This window comes from Phascolarctos cinereus, unplaced genomic scaffold, assembly GCF_003287225.1.
Source record: "Phascolarctos cinereus isolate Bilbo 61053 unplaced genomic scaffold, phaCin_HiC Scaffold_5;HRSCAF=322, whole genome shotgun sequence".
NCBI lineage: Eukaryota > Metazoa > Chordata > Mammalia > Diprotodontia > Phascolarctidae > Phascolarctos > Phascolarctos cinereus.
The window spans coordinates 150,812,459-150,837,522 of record NW_027555958.1 but is presented as its reverse complement, the minus strand read 5'-3'; the positions used below and the strand labels follow the sequence as shown (position 1 = coordinate 150,837,522).

Here is a 25,064-nt window from a genome sequence, read left to right as displayed (position 1 = left end):
AATACTAATGCATTGTTGTGAAATGATCCAACCATTTTGGAGAGCAATTTGGAACTATGCCCAAAGAGCTATAAAAATGTGCATACCCTTTGACCCAGCAATAGTGCTTCTATGGCTGTATCCCAAAGAGATCATAAAAATGAGAAAAGGACCCACATGTACAAAAATATTCATAGCAGCTCTTTTTGTAGTGGCAAAGAATTGGAAATTGAGAGTATGCCCATCAATTAAGGAATGGCTGAAGACATTGTGGTATGTGAATATAATGGAATACTATTGTGCTATAAGAAATGATGAGTAGGCAGACTTCGGAAAAACCTGGAAAGACTTGCTTAGACTGATGCTGAGTGAAGTGAGCAGAATCAGGAGAACGTTGTACACAGTAGCAGCCATGTTATGCGATGACTAACATTGATAAGACTTAGCCCTTCTCAGCAATGCAAAGATCTAAGACATCTCCAAAGGTCTCATGATGGAAAATGCTATCCACATCCAAAGAAAGAACTATGGAATTAGAATGTAGATCGAAGCATACTATTTGTTATTTTTTTTCCTTCTGTTGCGTTTTATTTTTTCTTTCTTGTGGTTCCTCCTATTGGTTCTAATTCTTCCTTACAACATCACTAATGTGAAAACATGTTTCATAGGAATGTATATGTATAGCCTATATCAGATTGCACACCATCTGGGGGAGGGAGGCAGTATGAGAGGGACAGAAAAATTTAAACTCAAAAGCTTATGGAAGTGATTGTTGATAAATCAAAATAAATTAATAAAAAACTGGTTTATTATGTTTATTTTTTCAATTGACAAGCATTTTTTAAAAAGATCTGTCCCTTCTACTACCACTCTCACCTCCACTGGAAACTCGCCACAAAAAAAGCAAAGCCTTCAATATTTAGCTATACAGTCCAGCAAAAGGAATTACCGCATTAGTCATATTCAGAAAAGTATGTCTCTTTCTATATTTTACTTTATGAGGAGATGAGTGGTAGGTTTCACCTCCATTCTTTTGAACTCCTGGCTTATCACTGCATTGTGATCATAGTATTCTAAAATCTCTCAAAGTTATTTTCTTTGTAATGTTTCCATTAAAATGTATTCCTCATCTGTAAAATGAGCAGAAGAAAATGGCAAACCAGTCCAGCATTTTTGCCAAGAAAAGCCCAGATCGGGTCACGAAGAGTTGGACATGACTGAAAAACGACTCAACAAGAACAAAATATAAATGTACCATTCTTAGCTCATGAGCTTGTCCTATAGTTTGCAAAACCCTGCCCTATAGCATCTCACTTAATAATATGCATAGGGTAGATGTGACTATCAATAAATACTTAACTATTTGATTGCCCTCTCTACAGCATGCAGTGGGAATAGTTCTAGGAAACAATGGAGACTAAAGTAGATAGCTTAGTCTTAGAATAAGGAAGACTGGATTCAAGTCTTCATTGTGACATGTATTAACAGTGTGAACATGGGCAAATAACTTAAGCTGTCAGGGCACCAGGCAACTTTCTAAGACTGCAAATTACAGATTGCAAATCTTCATCAGTGGATAGAGCTTGAATACCAGGACTTCCCTATGCTAATGAAATCACAGATCTAAAGACCCAAATGGACTATGGAATGCTGGTGTCTCAAAGTGTGCCTAGTGGTGATCATAACCTACAATGTTCTTCAGCTTGCTGTCATGAAGCCTGTGGTGCTTTCAGGTTGGGAGGGCAGTTGATGAAAGGTATATTTTGAAATATCTCATTTTAAGAATATTCCAACCTTGTAACAATGCCTTCCCACACACATCCCTTTTTAAAACAAGTCAAAGACTAATGAGAATATAAGGACCCTATAACTAATATCAAATAAACACCAAACAGTGCCTAATCCCATAAAACAATATAGCTTCCCATTATAATTACAACCTATTACTTCGTTAATTTTTAAATACACGTCTCTAAAGTGAATGATATCAAGTGAACATGAATATGTAGAGAATCCATATGAACTCTTTATATAAGAAATAAGTGGGAAAGGGAAGAGAGAAAAGAATAAGCATAGCATGTACCAGGCACTATGCTAAGTGCCTTTATAACTAATATCTCATTTGATCCTCACAACAACCCTCTGAGGTAGGTACTGTTCTTTGAGGAAATTAAGGCACAGAGGTCAAGTGACTTGCCCAAGGTCATACAACTAGTAAGTGTCTGAGGCCAAATTTGAAATTAGTTCCTCTTAACTCCAGGGCCAGAGCTTTCCACTGCACCAATAATTGCCTCTGAGTATATGCTAAAATTACAATCTTACTTGTCAATACAGGATATAGTAATAATACAATATAATAATATATTTGAGGAAGGAGCCCAGACTCATAATTTCATAAGTTTAGGGAACTCTCAGTGTGGGAACTCCCTCCTCCAATATAGACAGGCAGCTCATTTTTAACTTAGTGTTTTAGAGAGTTGCCTAGGGCACTGAGAGTTTAAGTAAGTGATTTGCCCCAGTTTATAAAGTAAAATTATAGTATAGTATGTGTCAGAGTAGTACGTAAACCCAAGGCCAGGATTGTATTTACTACTACCTCTCTAATAATATATTAATGATGCCCACAATAAAATGTAAAAACAACATAGTAAAACACAAGGAGAGCATAGTGTAACAAAACATCTATGGTGTATTTGTCAAAATAGTAACATCATAATAACATCTTTCAATAGCCCTGCAATTTGATTAATGCAAACTGCAACCATTACATATTTTAGTAAACACTTTATGAGTTCTTGTCACCAAAAAAATTCATTACCTGGTCAACAGCCTTCTGTTACTGAATATCTCTGAGCCTTAGCAAGGCTGGTCCTTGGATGACGGACATATAGACTCCAGTGCTGGCCCGTAACTGTAATAATGACAACAACGATAATTTAAGTTTCTGGAATAATTTAAAGTTTACATAACACTTTATTCACAACAACCCTCTAAGGCACACAGTGGATTTTTACAGTTAGGCAACTTATTTTACAGTTAGGGAAACTGATACATAAAGGTAATGTGACCTGTCCATTATCATACACCTAGAAAGTGCTAAGAACTGTGATCTCAGTCTGGCTCTTCTAATTACATGTCCAGTCTTTTTCCCACTATACCACACCATCTCTCAAAACTCTTCAGGTTTGAGAATTTCTACTTAGCTGGCATCACTTACAAGAACCCAGAGTTCTGTCTATGTCATGAGGTGGTATTAGAGGAGAGCTTTAATCTGCTAGCCTTATGTTTCTAGTTTCACCTTAAATATTTCCACGTGGATATATCACTGACACCTCAAATCCATCATGTCAAACTGAATATGTTATCTTCCCCTCTAAACCTGTTCCTTTCCCTAATTTGACTATTTCTATTCATTGGCATTGCTATTGTCCCAGCATCCCAGGCTCATAATTTTGGAATCATCCCTGATATCTGCCAGTCTTTATCTTCTCAATAACCCAGTGAGGTAGGTATTATCTCTGTTTAACAGCTGAATAAACTGAAATCCTATTGTGTCTACTTCTACAATCTCTCTCAAGTCTGGCCCATCCTTTTCACTCCCACAGCAACCATCTCAGTTTAGGCCTCCATAGATTATTCAAGTAGCTTCCTTGCTTCTCTATCTGCCTGCATTCCATCTCTAATCCATCTTTTACATCCCAACCTAAATATTCTTCCATAGCCAATGATATGTCATCTCTAGTCAAAACTCTTAGTGGCTGCCTAATGATTTCCACAAAAAAGTACATACCTCTGAGTCTGGAATTTGAGGCCCTCTACCATATGTCTCTAACCTATCTGCTTGGCCTTATCTCCTAGCACTATTCACATAATCTATGTTTCAGCCAAACTGGACTCTTTTAACTTACTTCTTCCTCCCTTTCTATTCTTTTTATTATTATTATTATTTTTTTTTTTGGTGAGGCAATTGGGGTTGACTTGCCCAAAGTCACACAGCTAGTGAGTGTTATGCGTCTGAGGCCATATTTGAACTCAGGTCCTCCTGACTCCAGGGCCAGTGCGCCACTTAGCTGCACCCCCTCCTTCCACTCTTTTCTTGCTCTCTCCTGCCTCCGAACCTTTGTTCATGTTGTCACCAATGCCTGCAACATACTCTGCCTCACCTGACCCCAACATCCATCTGTCAAAAGACTCTCCCTTCAAAGGCCAACTCTCAAATGTCTTCTCCATGAAGGCATTCCTAACTCCCAAGATGGAAATATCTCTCTTACATAGATTTTGATAGAACACTGCCTGGATCTTTCCTTTGCTTTTTACCAACTCAACATTATCCCCATTCTACTCAAATGTGGCTGAAGAGAGCTAGAGGAAATCATGCAACTGAGTGTTCTGGGTCCACTACAACTTTATGTTGTCTAATCCCAACTATGCCTTCACCACAGCAAGATGATCCTTTTGCTCTTCCCTAATTCTCCATCCCATGCCCCACAGAGCTCTTCTCCCTTCAAGCTTCTCATACCATTCTTGACCCTCCAACCTCTAAGCTAAGTTCCTCACCATGTACTTTACCAGGAAAATAGAGACCATTTGGCACGAGCTCCTTCTTCTTCCTACTATAAATGTGAAAACCTCTTGACATTCATCTTATTCTTTCCTCCTTTACCTCTGTCTCTAATGAAGAAATGACATTTCTCTTCACCAAAGCTCTACATGTATTATTGATCATAACTCATTTCAACTTCTTCAGATTATCCTCCAAATTACTCCCCTCTAATCCTCAGTTTTCCTCTATTTATTAGATTACTCCCTTGATGTCAAAATCAAAAACATACTTATATCTCCCATCCTGAAAAAAATTGACCATACCATCCCTTCAAGATTATCATTTTATGCCTCTCTTCCCCTTCAGTCAAACTCCCAGAAAAAAATGATCTACGCTGGTTGATTCCACTTCCTTTCTGCTCACTAATCCTTTGATCCTATGCAATCTGGCTTCCAAATGCATCCCATAATGGGGATGATGATAACAAAAATAACCATTATCTACATAGTGCTTTGAGATTTCCAGTACTTTAAAACATTACCTCATTTTATCCTCATAACAACCCTGGGGGGGCAATGCTATTATTATCCCCATTTTATAGACAAGGAAACTGAGGCTGAGGGAGACTAATGACTTGCCTGGGGTCACACAGCTAGTAAGTGTTTGAGGCAGGATTTGAACTTAATTCTTCCTGACTTGAGGCCCAGCACTCCATCCGCTGTGCAATCTTGGCTGCCTCTGAACTTAACTGAAGTTACTCTCTCCAAAGTTACTAGTGGTCTCTTAACTGCCAAATCTGATGAGCCTTTTCTCAACTCCCATCTTTCTTGACCTGTCAGAAGCCTTTTTCGCTGTTTATCATCCTTTCTTCTTGGATACTGTCTTCCCTCCTACCTATTCCAATGTTCTTTCTTATTCTTTCTCCATTGCTGGCTCATCATCTATGCCATGTCTATTAACTACAGATGTGCCCCAAGGCTATGCCCTGAGCTGCCTCCTACTCTCTCTCAAACTCTCTCACTAGTAACCAAATCAATTCCTATGGATTTAACTATCTTTACATAGATGATTCTCCAGTCTATAGATCTAAACATACTCTCTCTTTAGAACACCACCTACAGACATTTACAACTGTTTTTCGGATATTTCAAATTAGATGTCCCTTAGAGAAAAGACTGAATGCATCATCTTTTGGTCAAAGCCTAGCCTTTTCCTAAATTTCCTCACTTAGTCAAGGGCACCACCATTTTGTCAGTCCCCATGTTACTCTTGACTCCTCACTAATCACTCAGTTGCCAAATACTGTTTTCTCTACCTCCTCAATATCTTTCATGACCTCTTCTCTCCCTCGTGGCTACTATTCTAGTTTGGATGCTCATTACCTCTCACTTTTACTACTGCAATAATTTCATACATGGTCTCCGTACCTCAGTCTTTCCTCGTCACTCAATTGTGCACAGCACTTCCAAAATGATTTTTCTGAAGTTCAGATTTGACCATATTACTCCCCTACTTGATAAACTCTAAGGACTCACTCACCATTGTCTCTTAGACCAATATACGCCACTATTTGGCTTTTGAAGCACTGTAGGCTTCAACCTACATTTTCAAACTTGTTATATATTATTTAGCTTTATGTATCTATGGACCAGTCTATAAAAGCCTTCTTTTTGTTCTTTGTACATGATACCCTATCTCGCATCTCTGTCACCTGTATTTGGTATGCTTTCGTTCATCACCTCCACCTCTTGGGATCCTTCATTTCCTTCAAAAATCTGTTCAGATGCCATCTTCTACATAAAGCCTCCCCTGATCTCTCCAAATTTACCTTGTATTTATTTATTGTATACATTTACTTCTGCACAGGTTGTAAACTTCTTGAAGGCACAAACTGTTGCATCTCCAATACTTAAAACAGTGTCCGGCACGTAGTAATTGCTCAATAAGTCCATGATGACATGTATCTCATTTCCCTTTGTATCATAATTATTTATATATGTGTCCTCACTCCCCAGCTCCCATTAAATTAAGAGCTCTTATTGTAGTTATCTTTCTATCACTAGCACCTAGCACATAACAGATGTTGAAGAAACAGTTCATTATTTGGGTGGATTTGTGTTCTTATCAATGAGGGTGCTCCTTTCAAAAGAGAAGAATGTAACACATCCATGCCTTTTCATCATGTGCAATTCATCCTATCGAAGTCTTCCCATAAACCCTTCACAAGGGGTTTACCCACCATACTGGGAGCCTTCTTCTAGGTCTCTCTTTTTTCCTTTCAACAAAGATTTCTTGACACTTCTTGTGTATAAAACCCTATGTTTGCGCTAGGTGTGAAGGGAGATATGATAACCCTTATTGAAGAGCAATGAGAGATAGGGATAGTGGAGAAGAAGGATATTACCAGCATATGGAGAGCCCTGAAAGCCAGGCAAAGGCTTCCACATTCAATTCTGCAGTCAATAGATGGCCATTAGGTAGATAATAGTTTCCTGAAAAGATATGTGACATGATGAAAGTGATGCTTGAGAGAATGAATCAATGGATAGGGAAAGAATTAATGATGAGCAGCAGCTAGAAATGGTGATGGGAAATTTTTTGATGTTATATTCACAAACATGGTAAAAACTCTACAGTATTGTGTAATGGTACAGTTCACATATGTATAGCTCTTCAAGGTTTCAGAGAACTTTCCCCACAACAACTCTCAGGGGTAGAGAATTTAAATATTATTATTCTCAGTTCTTGATATCTTGACATTACTTAGCTATTAATTATTAATTAATTAAGCTATTAATGGAACACTCCATTAGCTCCTTCACTCTCACTATATGACTAGTCCATCTTTTATTAACTAATAGCATCCTTTACATTGCTTCCTCTACACAATTCCTCATTGTCAGTTCCTGTAGCATACTCATTCATCGGATGCCTCTCCATCACCCTTTGGACAGGCCACAATTTTAATTCTACCTATGTTGTGGTATTCAAAGACTCACAGCCATATAGTATTACTGGGAAAAAAATGTTGTTAAAAGACAAGCTTTCATTTCAATGACAAGTTTGGACTCATTAAAAGCAATGTGTAACTTCCCAAAGGCACTGATTTTGTTGAATTGAATTCATGGAGGAAATACAAAATATGTAATTTATTTACATACACATGTTTTTGCCCCACATTTATTAGGGCTATCAAGGGAAGTCACAGCTATGTCCCTCTTATCCAGACAGCTAGAAAGCTTTAATCATTTAGAAGAGATGAAACCTGAGTTTCATAAGAACTCAAATTTATATAGCAATATCAGATTTATAAAATATCAATGAAAAAAGATGTCACAAAAACTGTCTGCATTTTTACCTAGGAAAAGCATGGAATCACCATAAGCAGGTTGTATATGACCAAAATCACCATAAGTCCAATTGTTAGAAAAGTAGAGGATATTACTGGCATAACTTGGTAGCTATAATTTGGTGAATTCTGAGCAAAATAATAGATCAATTCTTCACTAGCTGTGAAATTTGCATAACAGACACATGATACATGTACACACACACACACACACACACACGTATACATTAATATATCCACACAATATTCAATAGCAAATAATATGTTAAGGTTAAAGCTTTGTTTATCTGACATCATTGGGGCAGCATGACTAGACTTGGAATCAGTTGATCTGAGTTCAAATCCTACTTTAGACACTTACTAGCTATGTCATGATAGGCAAGTAACTTAAACTTTCAGACCCCTAGTTTCTTCACCTTTAAAATGGAGGCAAAAATAATTATGCCCTACTCACCTCACAAGGTTGTTGTCAGTGTCAAGTAAAGCCATATACAAATTACTTTGCAAAACACTGAATACACCAATAAAATGGTGATTTCATAGGTGTGGGGATTCCTTACAATGATGTAAGGAGCGATCCATCTAAAGCTGTCTATCCTTTGCAACTCTTGCCTCCATCCCCCTAAAAGTTCACTTCAGTGGGGTTTGTTTACCCAGCGTGCTTGAATATTCTTCACATCATGTGAGTTACAGTTGGGCTGCTTATCAATTATCCCTTATACTTCCCACATCCTCAGAATGCATTTCTTTCACCAACTTTCCTACAGAATTCCCTGTCTGTAACCAGTTCAAAATGAAAAAAATACACTATGAAATCTTAAAGCACTATATAAACTTAAGTTATTACTATTATTATGGTTCCCCTTTCTAACAAAGGCTAATTTAGAATTATTAACTTTTTCCTTAATCCTCAAAGTCTAGTCAGCATTTATACAGCAGTTTGCTACTTTATTAACCTGGCTGCCTACTTAAATTTAAAATATGCATTTAATTACATTTTAAAAAGTGAATGTCCACATAAATATATATATGTGTGTGTGTGTGTGTGTGTGTGTGTGTGTGTGTGTGTGTGTGTGTGTGTGTGTGTGTGTGTATATATATTTTTTTGCTTCATGCCATGCATTGGCAGGGGAAGGAACACATCAAAACTTAAGGGAAAGTGAACAAAACACAAAATTCACCTTCTTGACTTTTCTCTGCTGCTTTGGGACCATATCAGGGAGGACAGATGAGTTGTATAGAGTAGCTGGTACTAATGGGAAATGAAGGGAAATACAATACCAGTAGAAAAGAGGGTGGTACTAGATTTTGAATGAGGGCCCTCAGTGGCAACCTGAGGAATTGGAACTTGATTCTGCAGGAGATTGGGAGCCACTGAAAAGTTCTTTGTGCAGTAGTGATGTAAGCAGAGCTGCACAAAAGATATATTATTATCTGTGAGAAATATGAATGGTGGACAGGAGAATGGAGATAGTAAAGGCCTAGATAATATTCAAGAGGATATTGCAGTGGTCCTAATGGGCCTCAGTAGGGTAGCAGCAATTGGAATAAGAAGGAGGTGATATGAGTGAGAAATATTGCAGAGGTGAATCAACAGGACTTGGCAACTAATTAGAATGAAGTTAAAAAATATTTAAGTGAATTAATTTCTCTTTCCTTCTCATACCCTGGGTTTGTTTCTATTGTGTTGATCAGAGTTCCTCAATCTTTCAAATTTGTCTTTACAGTATTGTTGTTATTCTACAAATTGTTCTCCTAGTTCTATTCATTTTACTTTGCATTAGTTCATATAAATCTTCTCTGCTTTCTTTTTAGTTGATTAGCTTTCAACAAATAAAAACATTTATTAAACATTTATTTTGTTCAACAAATAATCTTTGGAGGCTAGTGAGCTAGAGAGAAGTGTTTACTTCCAGTCTGAACATAAGTAAGCTACTGTGCTATTCTAGTAGTAATGATGTTCATCATTATACTTCAATATGGTTTGGAAGTATTTGGTAGCTATTTAAAAATATAATTTATTTATATGCAACATTCATTTTTTTAAACATTTTGAGTTCTGAATTCTCTCCCTCCTATTCCTCCCCCACTCATCAAGAAGACAAGAAATGTGATATCAATCATACATGTAAAATCACAAAACATATTTCCATACTAGGCATGTTGCAAAAAAAAAACAAAGTGAAAAAAGTATGCTACAATTTGCAACAAGACTCCATTAGTTCTTTCTCTGGAGGTAGATTGCATTTTTCATCATAAATTCTTCAGAATTGTCTTACATCATTGTATTGATCAAAATAGCTAAGTCACTCACAGTTGATCATCATACAATATTGCTGTTACTGTATACAATGTTCTCTTGGTTCTGCTCACATCACATCAGTTCATAAAAGTCTTCCCAGGCTTTTTCTGAAACCATCCTACTTGTCATTTCTTATAACACAAGTGTATTCCATCACCATCATGTTCAGACATTCCCCAATTGATGGGCATCCCTTCAATTTCCGATTCTTTGCCAGCACAAAAGGAGCTACTATAGATACTTTTTTTAATATTTAGGTCATTTTCTTTTTCTTTGATCCTTTGCTGGGTTAAAGGGCATGCATAGTTTTATAGTCCTTTGGGCACAGTTCCAAACTTCTCTCCAGAATGGCTGAAACAGTTCACAACTCCTCCAACAGTGCATTAGTGTCTCAATTTTCCCACATCTCCAACATTTGTCATTTCCCTTTTCTGTCACATTAGCCAATCTGATAAGTGTGAGGTGGTACCTCACAGTTGTTCCAATTTGCATTTCACTAATCAATAGTGATTTACAGCAATTTTCATATAGCTATAGACAGCTTTGATTTCTTCATCTGAAAATTGTCTGTTCATATCCTTTGACCATTTATCAATTGGGGAATGACATTTTTCTGAAGTTGAACTCAGTTCTCCATATATTTAAGAAATAAGGCCTTTCGATAGTTATTTTTAAATTGGTCACCTATATGGTTTTTAAATGGCTTAAAGAATAAATCTAATTAGGAGGAAAATTACCCTAAATTACAACTCTGGACCATCCCAAGGTATATGAATAAATGCCAAAATACTTAATGAGAGAAAGACAAGATTAAACACAAGATTCCTTACATCTCTAATTTTATTGGCATAGTTAATTTACACATACTTTTCAGGAACACATCTATTATATAAAGTAATGTAACTTGAATTTGGTCTCTGACCTTGGCAACAGGAAGTACAGGAATGACAATTCCTTAGATTTCACTCAAAATATTAAGAATATACTAAATATACCCCATTATATCTGATGACATACCAACCATGGACTTAGCTAAATGCTTCTTGAACCTATGTATTACTGCTAGAGTTTTTTTAAAGTGCATATGCCAAATGTTCTTTGAATAACACTTTGAATAATACTCTAAAAAATCTCTAGCCTTTAATATTTAATATATTTAGGAAGTACTTTAAATATAAATGCTATTAAATTTTAAGATATATATTTTAAATTTTTAAATAGGTACATTATTATATAGGATAATTTAAAAATATTTTAAAATGTAAAAATGAAAATATAATATTTAAGAAATATTTTTTAGTACTTTGGGATTAAGTGAACCAGCATTTATACCTAACCTTCATTCTCTTCTTGGCCTAGCTTTTGACTTTCTGGATTTTGACACCATGTACTCAAGACTTTCTTTCTTCTTCCCATTCCCAACTTTTTAGCTCCATTTTATGGGAATGCAGACTTCCCAAGTGCAGGGCCTATCTTTCTTTTTGCTTATATTTGTATCCCCAGTACTTATAGCCCATTGTACTTAGCACAGTATAAGTACTTAACGAATGCTTGATACCTTATTTGGGGAAGTACATCTTCTTAGTCTTCATCTTTCCAGACTGGAGTACTAGTTGGTTCACTGGTCTGTTGCTGTTTGTTGTTGAGTCATCTGACTCTCTGACCTTATGGACTATAGCATTCCAGGCCCTTCTATCTTCCACTATCTTTCCACACTCATATTCATTGTTTCCTTGACATGATCTATCCATCTCATCCACTGTCATTCCCCTTTCCTTTTGCCTTAAATCTTTCCCAACGTCAAGGTCTTTTTTAATAGCATAAACAGCTTTATGTATTTATTTTAAAAGTAAATTAAATTAATTTCTGTTACATTTTAGCTTCTGAACTGTCTCCCCACACCACATTAGAGAAGGCCACTTTTTAACACATATGTGTGTGTGTATGTGTGTATGTATGTATGTATGTATGTACGTATGTATGTAAAACCATATTATGCATACTTCTATTTATCAGTTCTTTCTCTGGAGGTGGATAGCATCTTCCTTCATTTGTCCTTCGTACTTGATTTGAATATTTAAAATACTCAGAACGGCATAGTTCACACTCATTCTTCAAACAATATTGCTGTTACTATATACAACATTCTCTTGGTACCATCAGGGTCTTTTCCAATGAGCCTTGTCTTTTCATTATGTGGCTAAAGTATTTAAGCTTCAGCTTTAGTAGCTGAACTTCCAGCAAAGTCTGAATTAGTAAGTATTGACTGATTGGATCTCCTTGCTGTCCAAGAAACTCTCAAAAGTATTCTCTAGCACAGCAATTTGAGAGCATTGATTCTGTGGTGTTCAGCTTTTCTTATAGTCCAACTCTCACAGCCATACATTGGTACTGGAAAAACCACAGCTTTGATTATATGGACCTTTGTCAGCAAGGTGATGTCTCTGTTTTTTAGTGTGCTGTTCAGAAATGTCATAGTTTTTCTTCCAAGGAGCAAGTATCTTTTAATTTCATGGCTGTAGTCACCATCTGCAGCAATCTTTGAGCCCAAGAATATAGTCTGACACTGCTTCCATTTCTTCTCCCTCAATTTGCCAGGAAGTGATGGGACAATTTGCCAAGATCTTATTTTTTTATGTTAAAAGCCAGCTTTTTCGTTCTCCTCTTTCACAAGAGGCTTCTTAATTCTTGTTCACTTTCTGCCACCACAGTGGTATCATCAGCATATCAGACTGTTGACATTTCTTCCAGCAATCTTAAATCTGGCTTTTGTTTTGTCCAGTGTGACGTTTCACATAATGTCCTCAGCATACAAGTCAAATAAGATGACAATATACAGTGTTGTTGTACTCCTTTTCCAATCTTAAACCAATCACTTATTCCATGTTCTCTTCTAACTTGCTTCCAGGCCCACATAGAGGTTCCTCAGGAGACAAGTAAAATGATCTAGTATTCCTATTTCTTTGAGAATTTGTTACATTTTGTCACGATCCACAGAAAGACTTTAGTGTAGTCAATGAAGCAGAAGGAGACTTTTTGGAACTCCCCTGCTTTCTTCAAAATCCAGCAAATGTTGGCAATTTGGTCTCAATTTCCTCTAGCTGTCTGAAAACTAGCCTGCTCTTCTGGTAATTCTCAGTTCACATGCTGCTGAAGCCTAGCTTGCAGAATCCTAAGTGTAATAACCTTGCTAGTGTGTGAAACGAGCACAACTGTTTGGTAATTTGAACATTTTTTGGTATTGCCCTTCTTTAGGATTGGGAGGTAAACTGATCTTTTCCAATCCAGTGGCTAAGTTTAAACTACTTCTATGTAATAATATACCTATCTGCCATGATCATTTTAACTACCCTTCTCTCTATCTGTTCTAGTTCCCTTATGTTCTTTAGAATTTATTTATTTCTTTTCTTTTTTTTTTAGGCAATTGGGGTTAAGTGACTTGCCCAGGGTCACACAGCTAGTAAGTGTCAAGTGTTTGGTCTGAGGCTGGATTTGAACTCAGGTCCTCCTGACTTCAGGGCCAGTGTTCTATCCATTGCACCACTTAGCTGCCCCCATTATATGTTCTTACTACAACTTGCCTAGAAGCACACATAGTTATACCATGGTTTTATCATGCTTTATTATTTCTAACACATTTCCAGATTGAGCAGGCCTATATTTAGAAAAATGTACTACTTTCCAGTTATTCCAAGCTACTTAATGCTGAAAAAGCCTATACTTTTCCACACCAGCTTTCCCCTGGTTGGTATCTGGCAACAATGTGATTCAGAAGAATCAAAATTACAAATAAAAGAGGACTGTAAACCATTAATAGCCAATCAGTAACTATTAATAATCATAGTTGCTCTCTGGAGCAAAGAATATTCTAAATCACTAGTAATAAGAGAAATGCAAATCAAACAACTCTGAAGTTTTACCACATATCCAGAAATTTGGCAAAGATGACAAAAGATGGGAATAGTCAATGTTGGAGAGGAAGATAAGACTAGCCATCATATACAGTAAAAATCCATAGCAGAATGTATGTGTGTGTAGTAGCAGTAGTGGTGGTAGTAGTAGCAGCAGCAGCAGCAGCAGCAGTAGTAGTAGTAGTAGTAGTAGTAGTAGTAGTAGTAGTAGTAGTAGTAGTAGTAGTAATAGTAGCAAAGACCTAAAAACAAAGTAGATGCCCATAATTTGGGGAATAGTTAAACAAACAATGGTACACAAATGTAATGGAATATTTAACATGTTGTAATAAATGGCTATGATAAAGACAGAGAATCATGGAAAGACTTATGTGAATTGAAGCAGAGTAAAGTAGAAGCAAGAAAATAATATACACAATGACCACAACATTGTAAATGGAAAAAGAAGAGATATGAAAAAAATCACTTCCTTCTCCCACTCCTCTTAATGGATGAGAGGTGTACAAGTGTGGAACACTGCAAATATTTTCAGATTCTTTTTCAATATATTGATTGGCTTTGCTAATATTTTTCTCTTATTTCTTTCCTTAAAAATACTCTGTTATATGGTATGGCTCTCTGGGAGGAGGAGTAATATTGGAAGAAATCTTAAAAACATTTTTAAAAGATAGCAACAAAATTTATCTAAAAAAAGTAAAAGCAAATTCAGAATCATCTATACTAGAAATTATAATTACTTATACTAAAAAGATACTTTTCAACTTAATAAATATGCATGCATTTATGTGTAAACCAAATTATATACGTTATGTTGCAAAACCAAGAAATTCATTATAGATGGATTTTTTAAAAAAAACAAATATATCCCTACCCTTCTCCCATGCAATGAAATGCAGTGGGAAAAAGTTTTTCCTGTGGTTTGGAAACTTCCAGATATTTTCCATTATCTACTCAGAACACATCATATTCTAATGCAGTCTCATTTTTCCTTAGCATATTATTTTACACCTGCCCACACTGAAGCTCATCTGTCATTTTTTTCCTGCCCATTCAAAAATTGAGAGATCTCTAGGTAGTTTACTCCCCATCATCCACCTATTTCCTTTTTCAGAAGAGTTCAGCATTTAAAAAAAAATCTGGACATTTTACTGAGTACTCCTCCTCTTGAGATTATTAACTAAATGCTTACTAAGGCCAGATCTAGCAAATACACTAAATTTTCCATTCCTATATAATAATATGCCTATCTGCCATGATCATTTCAGCTTTTTTTTTACTATTTTACTATGCATTAGCACTTGAATTAAATCTTTACAAGAAATCCCAATCTGAAAATTTGCTACTCTAGGTGACTAAAGTAAAATAATCAAGGTAGATTAAAAAACAACAACAAGCTTATTCAAGCAAACTACAAAGATAGTATTTATCCTTTGAGGAAAGAATGTTTATCCTTTGGCAAACAGTTGGAAAAAAGTTTTTGGAAAAATAAACAACTTTATTTTACTATATCTGAAGTACATATTTATGCGAATGCTGTATATTAACATATTATCATTGTAGCATAGCCCAAGGAAAAAGCAAACTAGTCAAAAACAAAAAAATTCTAAGTGAGTAGAATTTAGGTACTATTTTGCAAACCCAATTTAGGTATAGAATCTAAGAGAAAGATAATTTGATTTGGCTCATGAGACTATCCTAATGTTTCTCCACAACCCCACAGTCATTAAATTATGCAGTTAATCTAACTGTTACCAAAGTCTTTGTGTAAGCCCTAACACCTTGAATATGATAACCTTGTCTTTGCCATTCTCTCCAATGCCACATCCCCTTTACAGATTTATGGTATGTGACGACCTCTAAAGTCACCTTCTTAACCTTCTCCTCTAAAGACTAAGAATAATTTTCTTCCATCACTTTATGGATCAGGTCTCAATCTTCATCACATCTATCCCAAACTACCTTGCCTGTTCCCTCTACCAATTTGAGAGGGCTTCTCAACGATCTCTCATGTTGGTTGTCCCACTACCATCTCCAAATCTTTTCCATGTGAATGAAAACACCTTCCTTCTTTCTCCTGCCTGTTTTAATTCAATCAGCAATTCTGTACCTACTCTGCACAAGACTGGGTTAGTCATTAAGGTCAATAAGATACTCTGGAACATCAGGAAGTTTAGTAAGCTCCTTATATCATCAAAGAATCCCTGAAATACCACCTCCTCGAAGAAATTTTTCCAGATTCATCATAGGGTGACAAAATTGTCTTGGATCATAGGATCCCAGATTCAGAGCCCATTGAGTCTAACCACCTCATTTTAGAAACAAGGAATCAGAGGCCCAGAGAAATTAAATTATTTTTTCCATGCTCAGAGAAGTAGGAAGTGAACTCAAATGACAGTCATCACTTTCTATTCCACAGGTTCACTCGTTCTTTCTTTGTAGTCCTAAAAGGTACTTATATTGGTCACATATAATGCACAAATTTATAAATGTTAATGGATGCCATCATAAAATTACCTACAAAAGGTTGTTTTCATCTCCTGGTCAACAAATTAGCCCATATTAATGAGGCTTTGCTGGAATAGATAAAACAAAATTTGTTGAAGTAGAAAACCTTTAGAACATTTGCGTGCAGAGATCCTTCTCTGTTGAGCGGTCTATTTCACGAACGAGGTGCCCAAGTCTAGTAACATCACCATAACAATAACTAGGTACATAAGTGTTTAGTAGCTTTATTTTGTAATTTTAACATTTCCTAAAATGTTCTATTGGCAATTTGCATTTGTTTTAAACATTATTTGTTGGGGAAAGATGATTCTTCGGCTATTGAAGCAGCTGTTTTCAGGTTCCAAGTTCAGGCAGATACATATGTAATGACAGAAAACAATGTAAAAATAGGCAAATAAATTAATAGACCCACAATCACTAATACATTTAAAATAGTATGAATAATTTCCATGCTGTACTCAAAAATAGTTACAACAAAAGAAATACAGAGATGAAGTGATGTGGCTTTGGAACCAGTAAAACATCTTTTCTTGTTACTGTTACAAAAAGAATATGATAGAATAGTTACTTTATACAAATGAAATAAAAATTCAAAGCAATACAACCTTTGGGTAGCAGAGATTGTAGCAGAATGTGTTGAGGCATGGTTCAGATGGAAACAAAGTAGTAAGAGAAGACACTGGAGTTGGGGGAAGAGAAGTGGAAATCAATATTGTTTTCTTGAGAGCAGTGATCTCCAAAGGAGGGGGTTAATGGCCTGGGGGTGTGTGTGGGGGAGGGCAAAGGAGGAGGGAAGAGAGAGGTAAAAGAGAGAGAGGGAACAAGGGAGGGAGGGAGGAAGAGAGAGAGAGAGAAGAGAGAAGAGAGAGAGAGAGAGAGAGGGGTCAACCAACTGAAGGGAGGGAAATCAAGTCAAATCCACCTCTTTTGCCACTCATAGGGCTTCTCTCCAACATAATCACAACTTCACTTTCCGCCATTCTGCTCCCTCCCTCCATAAAGCCTGGTACACCAATCTTAGTTGCTATATAGATGTTTATCCTCCTCCTCCTCCTCCTCCTCCTCCTCCTCCTCCTCCTCTTCTTCTTCTTCTTCTTGTTCTTCTTCTTCTTCTTCTTCTTCTTCTTCTCCTTCTTCTTTTCCTTACTCCAACTCCCATCCCCCCCTCCAGGGCCATTTAGTGACCTCTCACCAGCACTCAGGGCAGTTATAACCTTAATTTACTACTACTCACCCCAACTGCACAGAGGCCATTCATGAAATTCCATCCCACTTCCTGCACCCCAGATCACTATGGTTGCTGGAAGGCACCCCTGGGGAAAGGGGAACTCTGCACTGGGGGCAGTGACTGGTAAACAAGAGTCCATTCTCCTCCTTTTCACTCTGGGTGGGGCAGAGTGAGTATACACTGGATGAGTAGGCATGGATAACAAACATAATTTCATCATCTTTCCTTTTCCAGAGCTACCCATCTTCTAAATTTCCTCATCCTAACCAGAACATCCTTCAAGTCACCTAGGCTGTCACAAACCTTGCATTATCCATGGCTTCTCACTTTCTCTCATTCCACAGCCTCATATCCATTCAGTTGCCAAATCTTATTGGTTCTACCTCCACATCTCCAAATCTGTTCTCTTTTCTCTACTGACACAGCCACCATCCTAATTCAAAACTTCATCACCTCTTGCCCAAACTACCACAATAGCTTTCCTAATTAAGTTTAGTCTGATCATATCATTCCTCTACACAATAAATGGTCCTCTTCCAGAACAAAGGATGAACAACAACAAATCCCAGTAGCACCCTATCAACTCTAGGATCAGATATAATTTCATTATTAGTTCATTCTTTTAAAAAATCAATTTTTGTGTAAGGTTTATATTATGTATATTATTACAATAGGACATACACATAATTTTTATATAAATATACATAATTTTATTTCTATTAAAAAAGTTTTCTGACCACTGCTTTATAGAGCAGCACATTAATGGCAGCACCTTGAACTGAATATTAGCCCAATACAAATAATGAGTAGCCTAGACCAATATAGAAAAATCCACGTTACTAGAGAATTTCGTTTAAAAACATCTATAATGTAGTTAAGTGTGGACCTGGAATCAGAAAGACCTGGACTCAAATCTAGCCTTAAACATTTACTAGTTGTGTGACTCTGGGCCAGTCACAACCTGTTTCAGCAATTGTAAAATGGGAATAACAATAGGAAACAGGAAAAAATATATTAAAAACCCTTTGCAAATCTTAAAGCTTTATATAAATGCTAATTCTCATCATCACCATCATTTACAAGTAATTGTGCTAAATATTAAGGAATAAAATCATAAATAAGACATATTTTTAAGGAGAGGCAGGATTTTGAGTGACCCAGGCAGGATGTGGTAGGGAGATAGTTGAAGCAAAGGTGAGTGCAACAAAGGGCAGCAAATTCAGGGAGTTAATGTAATCCCTGAATTTTTGAAGGGGAGTAGTATGAGATGACATAGCTAAAGCCAGACTGTGGAGTCCCTTCTTTAACATATTTTTTAAAAAAAAGCCCATTATATTTCAAAGGGTTTGGGGGAGGGGAGAATGTGCATGTCAGAATTTTGATTTGTTCTCCTTTATACAAAGATTTTATCTTTCTCTTGAATTAAAACATTTTTGTATCACAATAATTCCTTTCAGTGCAATATGCTGGTCTCTGTTCTAGTGAAATGGAAGCATTTCAAAGATTCTATTAATTCAGACACTATAGAAGCTGGAAGGGAAAGGTGTTTTTTTCCTCCTTCCTTGATCATATTAAATATATGAGTTATTTCAGTCACAATCTACTGTAATTTAATACGGTGGAAGTAAAGATTTTTCTCTTTAATCTACACATATATATATGTATGTGTGTATACACACACACATACATATATATAGTGATTTTGACAAAAATAAAAGTATTCAAAGAAAAAAAATAAGACTCAAAGACCAAAAGGGAATACAAATTTTATGACTGTCCACATGTGAAATCCTTCTCTTCCTTCAAGGCTTAGCTCAACTCTAATTATTCTATGAAGCTTTCTCTGATCCCTATGGATCAAAGATCTCTCTCCACTTCATATAAAATTTTGCTTAGTGTGTCTTCTTTGCTCTTATATATTTTATTTCCTTCGATCCCCAACATATCAAATTATAAATGTCTTGAGGACAGGGATTATTTATGTTTTATTTTTGAATCCCCAAAGCCTGGCACAGTGTCTTTCTTCTACATGGCAGGGGCTTAGTAAATGTTTGCTAAATGAATGAATGACAATCCTTCAAGGACGTGCTCATATAACTAAAGAATGAAAAAGATACAAGGTATGATTATGAAATGGAAAGGAGTAAATATTTTCTACCATTCAGTAAACGAACTGCCCCATTCAAGAAGCAGGATGGAATACAGGCATGTCCACATATTAAAATTTAATGAAGTTAAAATTTAATTGAAGTTTAATAAGCACTTGGCATTATAAAATCAATTCTATAAGTACAGGATTGGGGAAGACTTGGCTAGACAGCAGTTCACTTGAACAATACCTGTGTGGCTTAGCAGAATGCAAATACAGTAAGAAGCAAAAATATGAAACCTCTCCCAAAAATGCTAATTTGATTGAAGAGTGTATTAAAAAAAACACAATAGAGGTGGAAATAGTCCCACTGTACTCTGCCATGGTCAGACCACTACTGGAGTACTGAGTTCAGTTCTTGGTATCACTATTAAGGGAAGGACATCACAAGGTGATGCAGGTCCTAAGGAGGGCAAACAGGAAATGAAGGGACTTAAAATTGTCACTTATAAGGAAAGATTGGTCAATAACTAGGGTGCAGCAGCATGGTATTGTAAGAAGAGACAAATTTGAAATCTAGAGAATTTGTCCTTGACTTGTCCTTAGTCAAGATACTCAAAAGGTAATCTCTTGTATTTTTTCTTGGCAAAGACATTTCTGCTTCTAAGAAACCATGTCACCAATCAAGTTAACAAATTCTTTATAAATTCTCAATTTTATCAAGAATGAAAAAGAATTCACAGAAATAATCTAGTATTCTTAATTTTTAGGACTAATAAATCTATTCACAATTTACTTTGCTTAACCAGAATTCTTGATGGTTAAACCATTACAATGAATTCATTTAGTAGGTTGTTTTTCATTGCCAAAAGGACAAACTTCTCCAGAAGGTTAAGGGATGATTGATTTCTTTGTAACTTTTTCCACCACTAAAGCTTTTACTTCCATTTCTGGATCAGCACTACTCTGTAATCTGGTCCTTCACTCACCTCCCTGCAGGCCATCCCTCTCTATATGGAATGTACTCTCCCCAAATCTCCACTTCTCAAAATCCTCCTCTCCCATTAAATCCAGTATAGGTACTACCTGTTTTATATCAAGTCATTTCTGACTGTTCTCCACCTTTCACCCTATCTCATTGAAGCAGATCTTTTACTCATGTTTTTAGCAGGCTTTGTCTGCATTTCTCCTTTGCTTACATCATACCTTACTTTGAATCATTTCTTTGTGCACAGACTTCATGCATCCTCCCCTCCCTCCATATGCACACACCCTGTTAGAATATGTTTCTTGAGGAGAAGCACTATTTTTCATCATTGTATATCCCAGCATCTAACACGGTGCCTGACACAGAAGATACTAGCTAAGACCTGAGATGGCGACCTGCTTTTCAAGGACAAAGATCCTTTTTAGATATCATAAAGAAGAGTGTGAATTTTAACATTAAATAATAGAGAGATGAGATGGGCCTTTATCTTATTCTTTTTCTAATAACTAATCCATTCCTTCACACACAAATTCTAATTCTATTGCAATTTCAAAATGTAATTAAAACATTAAGTCCATGTCATGTCACTTCAAAAAAAATGTTAAATTGAAAAATATGGTGAAAATTATTTTAATTGTTTTAGGCATTAGACCAAGATGGTGATAATTACCTCTATAATAAAGAAATCATGGCAACATATTATAAAAACACTTCACATAATTGCTTATTTTATCTTCTTTATGTACTCATTAATCAATGTATCAGCACATAAGCAGTGGTGAAATGACTAGGTTTACTGAAATTCATGATATAAATACACTACCTTTTTTCCTTTTTTAAATGAGATGCCTTGCACAAAGAAACTGAGTACAAATGATAAAAACTAGAACAGAAATAATCTTAAAAATAAACATTGCAATCCACCCCATGGAAGCCCAGGAGGAAAGAAGTGGCATAAATCTAAACTATAAATCAAAAGTGAGTAAGAACTTGAGTCACGAGTCACCTGCCAATTAAACATTCTGTGTATAACCAGTGGCTTTAAAAAGCAAGCTATGCACTGGGATTACTGGCTAGTTGACATATTCATGTGTAGAATCTTTTGTTTAGATTTATAAATTCTGTTAATAACTGGCACTTATATAGCACTGTAAAGTTTTGCAAAGCTCATTATATACATGACTTCATTCGATCCTCACAACTGTGTTAATAGAATTATTGTCAATATTTAACAGATAAAGAAATTGAGGCTGTCAAGTAATTCTCCAGGGTCTTAAAATATCTGAAGAAGAAATAAAAATTTCAGGTCTTCCCAGCTCCAAAACCATCACTCTTTATAGTATATCACTCTTCCTGATAAAACACACAGAAGCATGGTTTAAACATTAGTCAGACTTTCCTCTGCTGCCTTCTAGTATATACTTCTTTGCCCCTGCTATCCAAATGCAAGTAATAAGAATAAGAAATAATAGCATAATTATTCACATCAGCTATTATTGTGCTCCTTTCCCTTTTTAATGGAGATTTTCCTCTCATTTCTAGTCAGATTTTCAGAGTTTCTCTAACAAAGTGAAACTTCAAAAAGATAATGACTTTTTTTTTACATTGTATGGCATGCTACATACCAAATGCTTAATCATTCTTTGCTTTCAAGTCTTGACAGCTACGTTTCTGGGTGATAAATTAAGGTTTTCTCTTTGATGATGTCCTGTGAACTCTATTGAATGTATCTTCATTCTGATGTCTATTTTTTATACTTCCAAGAAACTTTCCTATCTTATTTCCTGAAATGTGGCATTTTGATTCTTTGTTTCTTTATGTTTTTCTGTGAGATCAATTACAAGGTTTTGTCACAGTGCCCTAACCTCCAGTTCCATTACTTGTAGGAATCTCAGATCAAAGCATCCTATTGGTGTGCTGAGGTTTATTGTTTTGTTTTGTTTTACATTTTTGTTTTGTCACTTCTGCATTGTTGTTTTCTATAAAGGCAATTCTATTCTCATAGAATCTACCAGTTTATTAAGATTTTCCAAGCTATTAAATTTCATGCTTATCTTTTCTGTTCTTCTTTCATTGGTTTTATGTATATTTGAATAGATGCAAGGTCTTTTCTCATTCCTCTTATTAAGCTAACCACTTTGGAATGTCCTTGAAGTAAACACATTTTTGTTAGTATGTTTTTGTTGTTGGTGGTTTTTTTTTCCTTCTAGGGATTTCTTACTTTCTTTGCCCTGTAAAATTTATTCATCATTCTCATCTTTTTCTTAGATGTTTCAGATTTTGTTTTTTTTTGTAAGGTAAGTGTTCTTAATTAACTGTTTTTGTGTCATGGACCAATTTGGTAGTCTAGCAAAGCCTACTGGATCCCTCTAAGAATAATATTTTTAATGCAGAATGTGAAATGCATAGTTTTACAGAGGAAATAAATTTTATTAAAATACAGTGGTGTATATATACACGTTATATATATGTGTGTTATATAAATATTATACATATGCATACATAACACTGTATTTGATATATAAAATTATATGTATTATGTAAAACATAAAACATTTATGTATCTAGTTGTATATAAAAACTACACATAGCTATATCTATCTATAGCTATATTTCTATATCTCTGGTAAGTTCATGGACCCCCAGTTAAGAATGCCTGCTATAAGGTGAATTCCCTAGAATGATTTCTTCCCCATCATCATTGTGCTTTATTTTGACATATTTGTAATTAATTGTTTTGAGGTGATAAGTGGCTGAATATCTAATTCACAACCATTTACTCAGCATCCATAAGACATTTACCCTGAATTACCCAAAACTCTTCTCACCCTTTCCTACATTGCTACTATTCACTTCTATATGCTATTTTGAGAAATATCTGTTCTTTGAAGGATCTAGAGCTTTTTAAGTGAGGGGGAAATCATAAAAATACATTGAATAAATAGTATTTTTAAACATAATTAAATTACTAAAGTCCCATTTATTTTATATACTATACACACACACACACACACTCCTAGCATATATCCCCTAAACACTACGAGGGTTCATAAATAATACAATGCATGTTGGTGAAGTTGTGAAATGATCCAACCATTTTGGAGAGCAATTTGGAACTATGTCCAAAGGGCTACAAAAAATGTGCATACCCTTTGACCCAGCAATAGCACTTCTAGGGCTATATCCCAAAGAGATCATACAAATGGGAAAAGGACCCACATGCACAGAAATATTTATAGCAGCTCTTTTTGTGGTGGCAAAGAACTGGAAATTGAGAGGATACCCATCAATTGGGAAATGGCTGAACAAGTTGTGGTATATGAATATAATGGAATACTACTGTGCTATAAGAAATGATGAACAGGCTGACTTCAGAAAAACCTGGAAAAACTTGTATGGCCTGATGCTGAGTGAAGTGAGCAGAACCAAGAGAATGTTGTACACAATAACAGCCACACTGTGCGATGACTAATATTGATAAACTTAACCCTTCTCAGCAATACAAGGATCTAAGACATCTCCAAAGGCCCTGTGACGGAAAATGCTATCCATAACCAAAGAAAGAACTATGGAATTTGAATGCAGATGGAAGCATACTATTTGCTATTTTTTTCTCTTCTGTGGAGTTTTGTTTCCTTTTTCTGGTGGTTCCTCCTATTGGTTCTAATTCTTACAACATCACTAATGTGAAAATATGTTTAATAGGAATGTATATGTATAGCCTATATCAGACTGTGCGCTGTCTTGGGGAGGGTGGAGGGGAGGAAAGGGGAGAAAAGTTTTAAACTCAAAAGCATATGGAAGTGATTGCTGCTAAATCAAAATAAATTAATAAAAAAATTTTTTTAATTTTAAAAAATAAATAATACAATGCATTCTTCTGTGGATAGAAGAAAACAAAGGATGAAAGTCATGATGCCTGCAAACATTTGTGGCTTTCACCATGGAAGATCCATACCTAGCCCTAGAAAAGGACTAATTAAAATGGAGATGATAACATGGAATGACTACAACCTTCATTCATCTTGTAGCCCTCTGCTGAAGATCACAATCCTGTTTCCTAACAATATATGGAGACCGAGTAGCAACATCAACAAATATCACATTAAGAACAGCCAAAGGATCTAGATCAGGGTTCCCCACTTGCTCCTTTTAGCAACCTGGTGAACA

At 35.7% G+C, this 25,064-nt stretch overlaps 1 protein-coding gene across 6 annotated transcripts in view; it reads right to left on the bottom strand.

The window, feature by feature from the left end:
* Positions 1-25,064, bottom strand: part of WASF1 (WASP family member 1) — a 129,728-nt gene that overhangs the window by 56,272 nt on the left and 48,392 nt on the right. For all 6 annotated transcript variants that reach the window (XM_021008070.2, XM_021008069.2, XM_021008068.2 and 3 more), the window contains exon 2: positions 2,798-2,890. The gene's annotated coding sequence lies outside the window, so the exon portion shown is untranslated. The remainder of the gene's footprint in view (positions 1-2,797; positions 2,891-25,064) is intronic.